Below are 12,743 nucleotides of genomic sequence, written 5' to 3'. Positions count from 1 at the left end.
CACCTTGATTTTCCCCACACTGAGTTCTGAATCTGGTGCACTTAGACACATTATGTCCCTTGCTCTCTACTCTCATCCTCCCATTCTCTGTGCTACACATCTTGAGCCTTTACATAGTGCCTTTTTGGAACACTGATTGGACAATACATTTTTTTGTGGCTGGTCTCCCCTTTTAGATGACAAACTTCCAACTGGCAAAGTATCCCAAATTTCCTTTTCTTCTCTTCTTCTGAGCCTTTATCCCCCATATAAATGTCTGGGCTATAAGAAGAAGGCATGGGCATAAATGAGCTATCAGAATATTACTATAACAAAACGGAAAACAAATGAAATTTAAAAATCAATCGAGCCGCTTTTAAGCTATATGGCTCTCCATTGGTTGGTGATTAGTATCCTTGATTTTAAAAACGTTTCTACCTTTTGTCTTACAGCCTAGCTTAATTCAGGCACTTAATCGTAGGTAATGTAACATATGACTCGTCTTATATCAGTTGTGGTAAATACATGAATCATATGTAAATTAAAAGCATGATGATTTTTTGCCTCATTGGATGCATTTGCATCATGAAATCTTAAAATGAACAGTGTTCTAAAGAGCACATATGCACATGTGCACACACACAAAAATACGTTACTTTTTAAAAAATTTTATTTAAATGTCTATTTATTTTGAGAGAGTGTGTGAGTAGGGGAGGGGAAGAGAGGAAGAGAGAGAATCCCAAGCAGGCTCCATGTTGCCAGCAAAAAGCCCAACATGGGGCTCGAACTCACGAACCATGAGATCATGACCTGAGCCAAAATCAAGAGTCAGACACTTAACAAACTGAGCCACCCAGATGCTCTGCTACTAGTTTTTGATAGATGACTGCACTGCCTGATTTGGTGGTATTCTAGGAATAGACAGAGCAGTAGAGAGAATAAGAAATCCAGAAATTGATGCAAACTCACAGAGTTTATGTACCTATTTTAGTATTTTGACCTATGCTGTTCATTCAATCATTCATTCATTCAACAAATATTTCTTGAATATGTGGTATCGGGCACCGTTTTAAGTATTGATGAAAACAAAAAGATGCAAAAAAAGAGATAAGACAGAATTGTCTTATGTCTTATGTCTTAATCTATGACATAGAGGACTGCACTAATATGTCCATTTATCTATGAAGAACTAAGGGTAAAAGGGATATATGTTCTTGCCCAAATACATATGAGTAGTAAGAGATAATATTAGGATTTAGATCCACGTCTCTATGTCTTTAAGGCCCATGTATTTTTCAACTGCTGCTAATTTCCATCCCAGTAAGCATTTATAGGAGACTGCCCTAAATTTCAAATCAAAAATATCAAATGAATCTGTTAATGACTTTCCTTTAAACTGTAAGAACTGTCTACAGAAAATGTTTACCTTAGAGAACTGCATGTTTCCTTTTTTTTTTTTTTAACATTTATTTATTTTTGAGACAGAGAGAGAGCATGAACGGGGGAGGGGCAGAGAGAGAGGGAGACACAGAATCGGAAGCAGGCTCCAGGCTCTGAGCCATCAGCCCAGAGCCCGACGCGGGGCTGGAACTCACGGACCGTGAGATCGTGACCTGAGCTGAAGTCGGACGCTTAACCAACTGAGCCACCCAGGCGCTCCTGTTTTTTTTTGTTTATGTTGATTTTTGAGAGAGAGAAAGAGTGTGAGCAGGGGAGGGGCAGAGAGAGGGAGACACAGAATCCGAAACAGACTCCGGGCTCTGAGCTGTCAGCACAGAGCTCAATGCAGGGCTCAAATCCACAAACTGTGAGATCGTGACCTGAGTTGAATTCGGATGCTTAACGGACTGAGCCACCCAGGTGCCCCAAGAACTGCATGTTTCTTGATATTGTTTTTGTACTCTGCGCAAGAATACAGTAAAAAGCCTAAAAACAAAATTTAAAAGAATAAGTCTTTCCACACACACACATATATATACTATACATACACACACAGGGAAGACTATACATACACAGTTATGAAGCAACCTTGTAAAGTCATTTGTTCTGCTTTTCCCTGGTCAAGTCACAGGACTTTAATTTTTTTTTTTTAATATCATATACTTCTCCTGGAATAAACATTTATTTAAAAATAGTTCATTATTTTTTTCATGAAATAAATTTCACGGCAGTAATAATTTCTTAAAGTTTATTTATTTATTTTGAGAGAGAGAGGGAGAGCACACGTGCATGCATACGTGCGCCAGGGAGGGGCAGAGAGAGAGAGGGAGAGAGAGAATCCCAAGCAGTCTCTGCGGTTACAGTGGACAGCTCAATGCAGGACTCAATCCCAAGACCGTGGGATCATGACCTGAGCTGAATTCAAGAGTCAGGTAACCAATAAGAGACTCTTAAATACAGAGAACAAACTGAGAGTTGATGGGGGTGGGGGGTTGGGAGTTTGGGGAGGTGGGGAAAATGGGTGATGGGCATTGAGGAGGGCATTTGTTGGGATGAGCACTTGGTGTTGTATGTAAGTGATGAATCACTAGAATCTACTCCCGAAGCCAACACTACACTGAATGTTACCTAACTTGAGAAAAAAAAAAAAGTTGGGTGTTCAACCAACTGAGCCACCCAGGAACCCCAATGGCAATAATATTTTTAAAGTATGATTTCCATTTTCACTTAAAAATAAATGATAGTTCAGGTAGTTTTAATTAAAAAAAAAAAACTTTAAAAAAGACCATTTCTTAATTTTTAAATTATACAATTTTTGTCATATAAACGTGGTGACATTATTAAGTTCCCTTCAAATAAGCTATTCTATTTCATAGATGATATTTTTCAACAAGCTGCACCATGCTACATAAAAAGGCAGTGGAGTACAAATGTATAAAATGATTTTTTAAGGCAATAATCAGTTTTATCATATCTCCTAACACTGGAATAAAGCCAAATTTGTGCATTGAAGGTAAAGAAATTATACTGTACATATAGTATTTTTGGGATGTGTATATGCCAGTTAAAAACTGAATTCCAGCTAAAGACCAAAGCACAAGATATGAATAAAATTTAAAAAATATAACAATGAGTAAAAAGGAGTCTTTCTCTTCTGTTCAAACTGAAATCAAGGATTTTTTCCTCAGCTTTTTTTCTCAGTGTTTCAATCTTGGTTATTAATAGTAGCATTTGCATTTCACAACTGAGTGCTAATTTCCAGAAACACCCTGAGACCTCCAGGGTTTAGCTGTGTACCTGTCAGGCAAGCCCAGGATATTCTGCAGTATCAAGTAACCTGAAAACTCTCAGTTTTTTATTGTGTGATTTTTTTAATATGGAACATTTCCCAAATTTGTGTGTCACCTTTGCGCAGGAGCCACACTAATCTTCTCTGTATCATTCCAATTTCAGTATATGTGTGGCCGAAGTGGGTGCTCCCAGCAGTTTACAACAATGTTTATTTCTCACTCACGTGCATATCCATCCTGGGTCAGCAATGATCTTTGCCCGCTCTTGGAATCACTGGCAACCTAAGCGGACAGAGGCTGCATCCCAACAGAGTCAGAGGAGAGGAGAAGAGCATGGAGAACTACGTACTGATTCTTAAGGCCTCTGCCCAGAAAGGACATACATCACTTCTGCTTACAGGTAATTGACCAAAGCAAATCACATGACCAAGCCTGTATCAACAGGGTAGAGATGAACAATTCTTCCACCTTGAATGTTTATAAATAATACAGTCATCCACAAGCTCTAAAAATACCATGTGCATCATTTCATTTGGTCCTGATGACACCCCCCTGTGATACAAAGTGCAGGAAAGGTGGGGGGTGTGCTGCAAAACATTTCAGCAGAACCAACCCACCAATGTTCGCTGCTTCTGCAATTTCTCGTCTTCAACATCAGCCAATCGGATGAGCACAAAGGGTGGGACAAGGCCAGATCAAGGCTCTTTCCAAATTGCTCTGATGCCCACCAGCTTCATGCATCCTACTGCCTGCCTTTGGAGTGCTCCCAATTCCTTGTACTCTCTGCTATTCCTTGGAATGGAGTGGGTGGGTCAGGCTAGAGGGGCAATGACCAACAGGACAGAACTGCCAGGGGACATAAGGAGGCACCAGGGTAGTGAAGCCTGGTCATCCAATCTGAAGACACGGAGCCACCAACAGAGTGCAGCTATGTCCCTAGAGACTGATGGATGTATTATACAATGAGAATGCAGGGTGCCTGTTCCAGGTGAAATCTTCAGGATAAATGCTAAAAATAATATGCTGTGATAGGTAATAGGAGTAGTAGACAAGAGCTTCCTAGTTGATAAAACTCAGTCAAGGGCTTTCAAGAGTCGTAAGCTCTTTGGTCTCCAAGAGGGGCTCTGGGTGACCCAGAGGTTGTTCCTGACCCCGATGTCAACATGCTCACTGCTTCTGCCACAATCATAGGTAGATTCCTCGCTTCTGGTGACTATGGTCACAAGACTTTTCCCTCCTAGAGTGGCTGAAAGGCAGACATTAGCAGCTTGTAGATGGAGTCCCTTTGTTCCTACTGGGCTGCTTCCACCACCCTGGAGCTGCACGTGCTACACTGCATTCCCTGTCCATGATGCGGTAGTGAGTCCCAGTCCTGGACTCTTCACCCCTCTACTCTGGGCAGTGTGGTACCGTTGTAGTTAAGCACACAGGTGCCACCATCAGACAGACCTGAGCATAAATCTGACTGTATCATTTGCCACAGTCGAATGTCCTTTAAAAACTCTGCTCCTCCATTCACTTATCTTTAAAGTAGAAATCAGGGTGCCTGGGTGGCTCAGTTGGTTGGGCATCCAACTTCGGCTCAGGTCATGATCTTGTGGTCCATGAGTTTGAGTCCTGCGTTGGGCTCTGTGCTGACAGCTCAGAATCTGGAACCTGCTTCCGATTCTGTGTCTCCTTCTCTCTCTGCCCTTCCCTCCTTCTCTCTCAAAAATAAACATTAAACATTTTTTTTTTAAATAGAACCGATAGGGGCCCCTGGATGGCTCAGTTGGTTGAGCATTCAACTTCAGCTCAGGTCATGATCTCATGATTTGTGGGTTTGAGCCCCATATCAAGCTCTGTGCTGACAGTGCAGAGCCCACTTCAGATCCTTTGTCCCCATCTCTGTCTGTCCCTCCCCACTCATGCTCTCTTTCTCTATCAACAAACATTTAAAAAGTAAAATAAAATAGAAATGATAATATTACTTATTGCCAAGAATTATTATTGTATGGGTCAAATGGGTTCAGGTATAAAGCATCTATCATATTATCTGACCTATAGAAAGCCTTCAATTATGCTAGCAACTATTATGTTCATCATGATTGTGATGATAATGTGCTACTCAGCTGTACAGGTAACACACACACACACACACACACACACCCTGCCATTGAGCCTGGATCCACCAAGCACTGCTGTAAATCCTCTCTTTTTCTTCACCAGGATAGTGGCTGCTTTCCCTAAGGGCCCAAACCCCTCTCTTTCCTTCTTCTCTCAGAAGCATAAAGTAAAACACCTTGAATTCTGCCTCCAACAGTCCTTTCTGTCCAGGAAACTCCTGCAGAAGCACCTCATGGGCCAGCCCCCAACCCCACTCCTTCCATTCTTGTGGACTCTGCTCCCCAGAGTCATGGAACATTCAAGAAACTGTCTTGGTATGCACTAGGCAAACTAGCATCCAATGGACCACTAAATATGTGATAATATGAATAAAGTAAAACAAAATTAGCTTACAAATGCTGAGAAAACCGCACCTATTAAATTCAGAGGCTCAGAAAATCTGGATCACCTCAACTTCCCAATTCTAAAGTTCCACTGAATCTGCTTCTTCCTCAGAGTTCTGCCTACTACCCATTACTCCTGTTGAGCAAATTGAGAAGAAATTAATTTGTTTTTCATCTTTTGGCAAGTTTCACAGTATTAGAGGAAAATAAAAGTATTTTATTGACTTGATAGTGAATCTGAAAGGCTTTCAGATCTATCTTCACGTCAATGAATGCTCTAAGGGTATATACATCATCAAAAATAAAAGTAAGGGCTAAAAAAAATGAGTAAAAGGAAAGCAAACTTTAATGCTAAAACAGCCAGTAAATTTATAGCACGGTGTATGTAGTACACACAGCTCCAGAATGGGGAGAAATCTGTTGTGTTCAAGGAACAGAAAAGACCCCATACAGCTGGAGCACCATGGATGAGGAGGTCACTGGTGTGAGATGTCAGATTTGATATGGTAAGTTGAGTTATTAGACCCAATGTCTCCCTCCCTCTCCTTTCTCTCTCTCTCTCTCTCTCTCTCTGTCTCTCTGTCTCTCTGTCTCTCTCTCTCTCTCTCACACACACACACACACACACACACACCCATGTTCTTTCCTTTGACATGTCTCTGTAATTCCTTTCAAAGAGGAAGTAGATTTCCTTACTCCTGGACTTTGCCCTGAAATTGTCTTTGGTTCATGGGATATCAGCATGCTCAAGTGCTTGGAGTTGCCCTCTTGTGCCGCCATAGCCTGTTGGTGACTGTGCCAACAGGAGAATGAGAGGTCCCTGGAGCACACTGGCCCCATGTAAATCTGCAGCGTGAAGCAGAACTGCCCTATCCATGCAGCCTACACCAGCCAGCCCCCAGCCAAGCTGCACTCATGTGAGCAAATACGCTGGGATCGGAGAGCTGCCCTGGCTGACTAGCAGATCCCTGAGGAAAAGGGTTGTTTTAAGCCAGATTTTTTAAGAGTCATTTATTCCTTAGCATCACTGTGAAATATCTAACCAATACCAATCTTGTAAGGCTTTGTACACCAGGGTAAGCATTAGTTTTATTCCTGAGAGAGGTTTTTATTTTTATTTATTTATTTATTTATTTATTTATTTTTAATGTTTATTTTTGAGAGACAGAGAGAGACAGAGTGCGAGCAGGAGAGGGGTAAAGAGAGAAGGAGACACAGGATCTGAAGCAGGCTCCAGGCTCTGAGCTGTCAGCACACAGCCTGATGTGGGGCTCGAACTCACAAACTGTGAGATCATGACCTGAGCCAAAGTCAGATGCTTAACCAACTGAGCCACCCAGGCTCCCCTGGGAGAGGTTTTTAAAGAGTTCAATGGCATTATCCGATTTACAACGAATGGATCATAAAATCATTGTAGCCATCCAGGCAAGAGAGGCTTGGACTAAAGTAAGACAACTGAAGGAAAAGAGAAATGGATGGAATCAAGGAGCTTTGTGGTTTAGAGAAGAGAAACAAAGAGGGAGTTATGGGGCTGGGGAAATGTGAAGAGAAGGAAAGGTTTTGTTTATCTGGTTTTCAAGACATGAGATTACGAGAGCATGTCTGCATGCGCAAGGGAAGGATCCAGGGAAGGGAGGGGCCAACACTAATGCAGACACAGCCCTCACTGTGAGCCTCGCCCTGTCCTAAGTGGTTCACTGAACCCCCCCTTTTAGTCTGCATGACTCTGTGAAGTAGACAACATTAACACCACATTTTACAGATGGGGCAACAGAGGCACAGAGATGGTACATAATTCTTTTAAGGTCATACACCTAGTAGGTGGCATAACCAAGATTCACACCAGGCAATCTGACTCATAGCCTGTGTACTTAGCCACTAAAGCAAACTACTGCATGAGCCCTGACCCCAAGAAGTGAGAGGGGATGGCACCACAGTACAAGAGGTGAGGCTGGTGTTCAATAGGCTGAGGAATGCTGCATCCATGGAAACAGGAGTGAAATGGAAAGAATGGTTACAGATGGAGAGAAGCTGTCTGCTGGGAAGGTGACAATGATGGGGGTGTCCCAATGGGTGAGGAGGACTGGAAGCATGGGAGATGCTGGTCAAGAGATGGATGCTTGGGGCACCTGAGTGGTTCAGTCGGTTAAGCAGCCAGCTCTTGATTTCAGCTCAGGTCATGATCTCACAGTTCATGAGTTCAAGCCCCACATCTGGCTCTGTGCTCACAGCGTGGAGCCTGCTTCAGATCCTCTGTCTACCTCTTTCTGCTTCTCTCTCTCAAAAATACATAAATGTTTTTAAAAAGTTTTAAAAAGAGAGAGAAATGGATGCTTGAAGTAAAGATATGGACATAGTCCAGTTATGGGCAACAGAAAGGTCAAAGTTAAGACTGCCAAAGTGGAGGCTGAGGTAGAAAGAGCAATCCTGGATCAAAGAAGCCAAGGTGCCGGGAGATGCCAGGGATGTGTGACAGGAAGACAGTGAGGCAGGCTGGCCAGCCATGAATGGGAAGGTCTTGGGGCAGTAGATAGAGCAACAGAGAGGGGTGGTAAAGTCTGAAGGCATAAAATCCAAAGGAGCTGGGTGTTTGAAGGAAGAAGCAAGAGATATGAACTTGATGCTGGAAAGACACCACAATCTCCAGGCCTGTGGTACTTGCACCATGAATAATAACAACGATGATGATAGAACATCGATACTAAGCTGCTTCCACTGGAGAAGACTGCAGGGGAGGTGATGTCCATAGCCAGCACCGGGGTTTCAGTAGGTCAAACAAGTGGTGAGGACATTCAAAGCAGCAGCTGCGGATGTGAGGGGTTTGCTGTGATTGCCCATAAAGTCCAAATGGCACAGGGAAGAGTTTGGGAGGTTGAGGAAGAGGAAGAAATTGGGTCAGATGAGTGGAGGTAGAGAACAGTAGCAGAGGGTACAGATGATGTGGAAGCCTGAAGGAGGTGGCCTTCTGGTGGGTATGTGAGAGGCACGATGGGATTAGTTTCGACAAGCCCTGGAGAGGCCTGGTGTCCACATCATGCCAAACAGTATGGGGCTACAGGGCCACCACGTTCCTCTCCTGCTGACTACAGCGGTGATGGCCTGCATTGGAAGCCAGATTCTGAGGCCTTTCTCATCTGTCCACAGATAGCCAGGGGCTAGCAGTGCAGGCCCAACAGAGTGATAAAAAAATTAGAAAATTAGAAAATTAATTCATCACAGTTCTGCCTCTATTGTATAACAAAGAATAATCATTTATCTGCTTAAATGGACAGCGATTTAAAATATTAGGGATTAGAAAGTACTGAACTGGTCTTTCTTGCTATGAATTGTAAAATTGCAAAATCCCAAGCATGCTTTTGAAAGGAACTTATGCTCTTGACTATACTTGAACACTAATGAATCCAGAATTAAAGTACACAAATGATTTTCTTAGAAGGAATAAGCATAAACAAGATACTTATTTGGGGTTCTTTTCTGCTAAACATTGATTAGCATTATCAGAACAGAAAGTATTCAGATTTGCTTCTGCTGAGAAATGCATCATGACATTGGCAGGCATTCAGTTGTTTATGACAGATAATCTTGTGGCATATTGTTTTGTTTCTAAATGTAATATCTCGTAATTCCAACGTCCACAAATGAGTGGCTAGTTGATGAGATTATAATACAACTACGTAATATATCATACGATATACCTGTTAAAAAGTGAGGTATATCTATATATGCCAATAAAGTGAGAAATAGAAAGATATAGTACAAAACATACAGAATGATTATATGTGTGCGTACAGAGAGAGACAGAAAGAAAATACACACAGGAAAAAGAGAGTTACATATGATAGGTAATTTTTTTAGGGATTCCTTCTTGAGAGGGGAATGTTTCACTTTTAAGTTTCTTCCATGTTTATCTTTTTTACATGTTCAGTTGTGGAACAGAGGAATGGGGAATAAATAAATAAATCAGGGTCTATCCATCACAGCCATTAGAAAATCTCAAAGGTCAATCAAAAGGGACTCTTGTCCCTTGGATGAATCCTGTTTGTCATTTAAGCTCGTCTGAAAACTCACTATTGCACTGAGCAGGGTTCTTCTGTAGCTCCGTACATTTCCTGTCTTTCAGGTAAAACTGCATTTGCAGAAGCGTGTCTGTATCCAAACTAGATTGTCTGCAATCTAGTTTGCAGAATCGGTAACTTAGAGATCTTTGTGGAAATCGATCGGCAGGAATCTGTAATCAAAAAGGATCATTTTTTGAGTGAAGAAAAAGCAGGGTTTTTTTCCAGATTAGCAGAGGTGCCTAGAAGAGGAAGACAAGGAGATGAATGAAATGAGATGGAGTCTGACCCTTCATATCCAAGTCTCTGGTTTCAGATTGTGATGAAGAGAAGGCCTAACCATGAACCTGAAGGGGCAGAGAGGAAGTCCTCCCCATCCTGCAACAGACTGAGAGACTGCGTGCGGTATAGAATTGGCACTGTGCCCAGCGACATCCCCAGGGCAGCAGCAGGAGCTTGGTGAGGAGACAAGAGAAGAATCTGAGTGGATAAATTTCTGAACACAAGCAGACACCACTTTGGGGATGCCTGAGATAAGGAGAAGCGTTTCAGGAAGGGGATAAAATAGGAGCCAAGATTTCCCATGATTTGGGCAACAGTGCTAACAGGATCTGCACTCAAGCCCCACAGGAGCTCCAGGATATGTTTCTTATTCCACACTTCTGGTGCCGCAGAAAACTATCGCCTCCAGGACTACATCTGAATTTAGGTCACAATTTCTTTGCTGAAGACTGCCAAAATACTTAGTTTCTCTTTTTCAACTCAAATTACTCTGTGCTCGGATCATAAAAATTCATGGAATCTTCCATTTGCCTTTGAGTTCTCATCTAATTTTTTACGACACATCTCCACTTGACATTGTGATGAAAACTGTCCTCTTTGAACATTTAATCAAACACTAATCACGTAAGCGTTCACTATTTAAAGAACAGCCCCAGGAACTCAGAATCCTTGAAAATGCACTTAATTTTAAGTTAAGTCACTGAATATTCCTAAATAAGAATAGCAGGATTAAAAAGAAAATGTAGAGACTCAATGGCATTTGCCATATGCCTCCATTCAGGCACTAGGCTGTACTTCCAGCAAAGCTGTCTTCAATTTAAGAATGTGCCATAGGCTCTATTGGAAAGAACATAAATAATGGAAACAGGAGCCTGGAAAATGGCAAGCTGGCTCATCCTCTCAGAGCATCATCCGTTAGATCCAACTGAAAAAGCTAGAAGCTATAAAAAATGTATGCAGGACTTCTTTTTAAGCATTAACACACCACTACTTTAAATGTTGGTTCTGACTGAGAAATTCCTCTCTGCAGGTGCTTTTTACCCCTATAACCTCAGCAAGCTGCCAGGGCCTCAGGAGACTAAACAAATTGCTAACTTAAAAATTCATTATAGTATCTGTTCCCTTTCCAAGACATAAAATGTACTCTATAATTTGCTCTTCTGAATCTCCCGAGACCTTGATCTTCAAGGCCCTGTGTGCTTGTATGACGCCATTTCTTGTCCATTATTAATATACTGGATAGGCTTTTTAAAAACACATCACACCCAAAAGTCCTAAAATGGGAAGTGAAAATGTCACTAGCCAGCACATTAATTTCCCTGAAGTAAGCAATAGTAAAAATGATGACAAAGTTGATGACAATACAACTAGGTTCCTGGCAAGGAAGTGTGAACAGTTCAAGTCCATAGTTTACATTTACCAACACACGGTGGCAAATGAATGATGAAGTCCAGGGGCATGGAGTCACCGTTAGAGGTCTATGAACAAAAGAATTTCAATTCTGTGCAGCTATGAAAAATAATATAAGATTATTGGGGATATAATATAAAAGTAGAAAGTTTAAATAGGCATTATTTTAAAAATATATCTGAGCAAAGGCCGAGGCTTAGTACAGATAAAGCAGGTAGCTGCTTACCTTATCACATTTCAAACACTCTCGTAAAAAGGGCACATAAGCCCAAAATGGTTACAACTCAAAAAGGCCAAGTTGAGATGCTTCTAGAATGGGCCCATGTGAAAGGCAGGATACTAGAATCCAGAACTGGAGAAACAGACCCTGTCACAGAGCACAGTGAGATCCCTGAGAAACCAAAGAAAGAGTGAAAAATAGGTGCTCTGGATATTATTCCAAACTAACCTGTTGGAGTCTAGGTCATGATTAATAGCTAGATTCTCTTTCTCTGAAAGCTTGGGTCTGAATTCAGTTCAAAGCACATCCCCAAAATTCAGTCAACAGACAAATATAATAGACATGGATTAAATGGATGAAGAAACAGAAAGGCCTAACTGGAGAAAAACCCACAGATTATTTAACGATAATGTTTCTTTTTTTGAAATAGAGCACTTTTTGGAATGCAATAATAGATAGACGGAGGCAAAGAGAACAATTTGATTAGACGGGGATACAGGAAAAGTCCTAGGACACTAAGAGTTTGGCCAGTCATCATAATCTATTACGGATGAGATCAGAGATAAGCAAAATCACTTTAAAGAGACAGAGTAGCTAAGAGCATGATCTGACTGTAACTCAATCTTGATGATACTGGCATATATGATGAAAGATTATATCACTCAGAACACAGAATCTGTGGGATACTACTGGTTTATTCTGGAGATGTTCTCTGCCACAGGACTCGGATTTATACCAGGCATCTCCTCGGTCTTAAGGATCCCTTGAGACGATTTACATAATATTACTTCAATTTTGTCTTCTCTTAGCATCCTTTTGACTGTGAATTCAGCCTTTCAGGCACCCTGATACAGGAAGGATTCATGAAATGATAAAAATGAATATTTTAGTGAATGAAAAGTGATATTGCCCATCAAAATTAATAAATTAGGGGTGCCTGGGTGGTTCAGTCAGTTAAGCGTCCAACTTCGGCTCAGGTCATGATCTCACAGTTTGTGAGTTTGAGCCCCGCGTCAGGCTCTGTGCTGACAGCTCAGAGCCTGGAGCCTGCTTCGGACTCTGTGTCTCCCTCTCTGCC

At 41.7% G+C, this 12,743-nt stretch overlaps 1 long non-coding RNA gene and 1 other non-coding gene across 4 annotated transcripts in view; both read right to left on the bottom strand.

The window, feature by feature from the left end:
* Positions 1 to 12,743, bottom strand: part of LOC121035486 (uncharacterized) — an 83,348-nt gene that overhangs the window by 37,284 nt on the left and 33,321 nt on the right. The gene's annotated exons all lie outside the window — the stretch shown is intronic.
* Positions 3,290 to 3,400, bottom strand: LOC121040229 (U6 spliceosomal RNA). The gene has a single exon (XR_005795196.1). It is a non-coding gene; the product is annotated as a U6 spliceosomal RNA (small nuclear RNA).

This window comes from Herpailurus yagouaroundi, unplaced genomic scaffold (assembly GCF_014898765.1).
Source record: "Herpailurus yagouaroundi ecotype Mexico unplaced genomic scaffold, PumYag 28, whole genome shotgun sequence".
Classification (NCBI taxonomy): Eukaryota; Metazoa; Chordata; class Mammalia; order Carnivora; family Felidae; genus Herpailurus; species Herpailurus yagouaroundi.
This window is presented reverse-complemented; position numbering and strand designations above follow the sequence as displayed.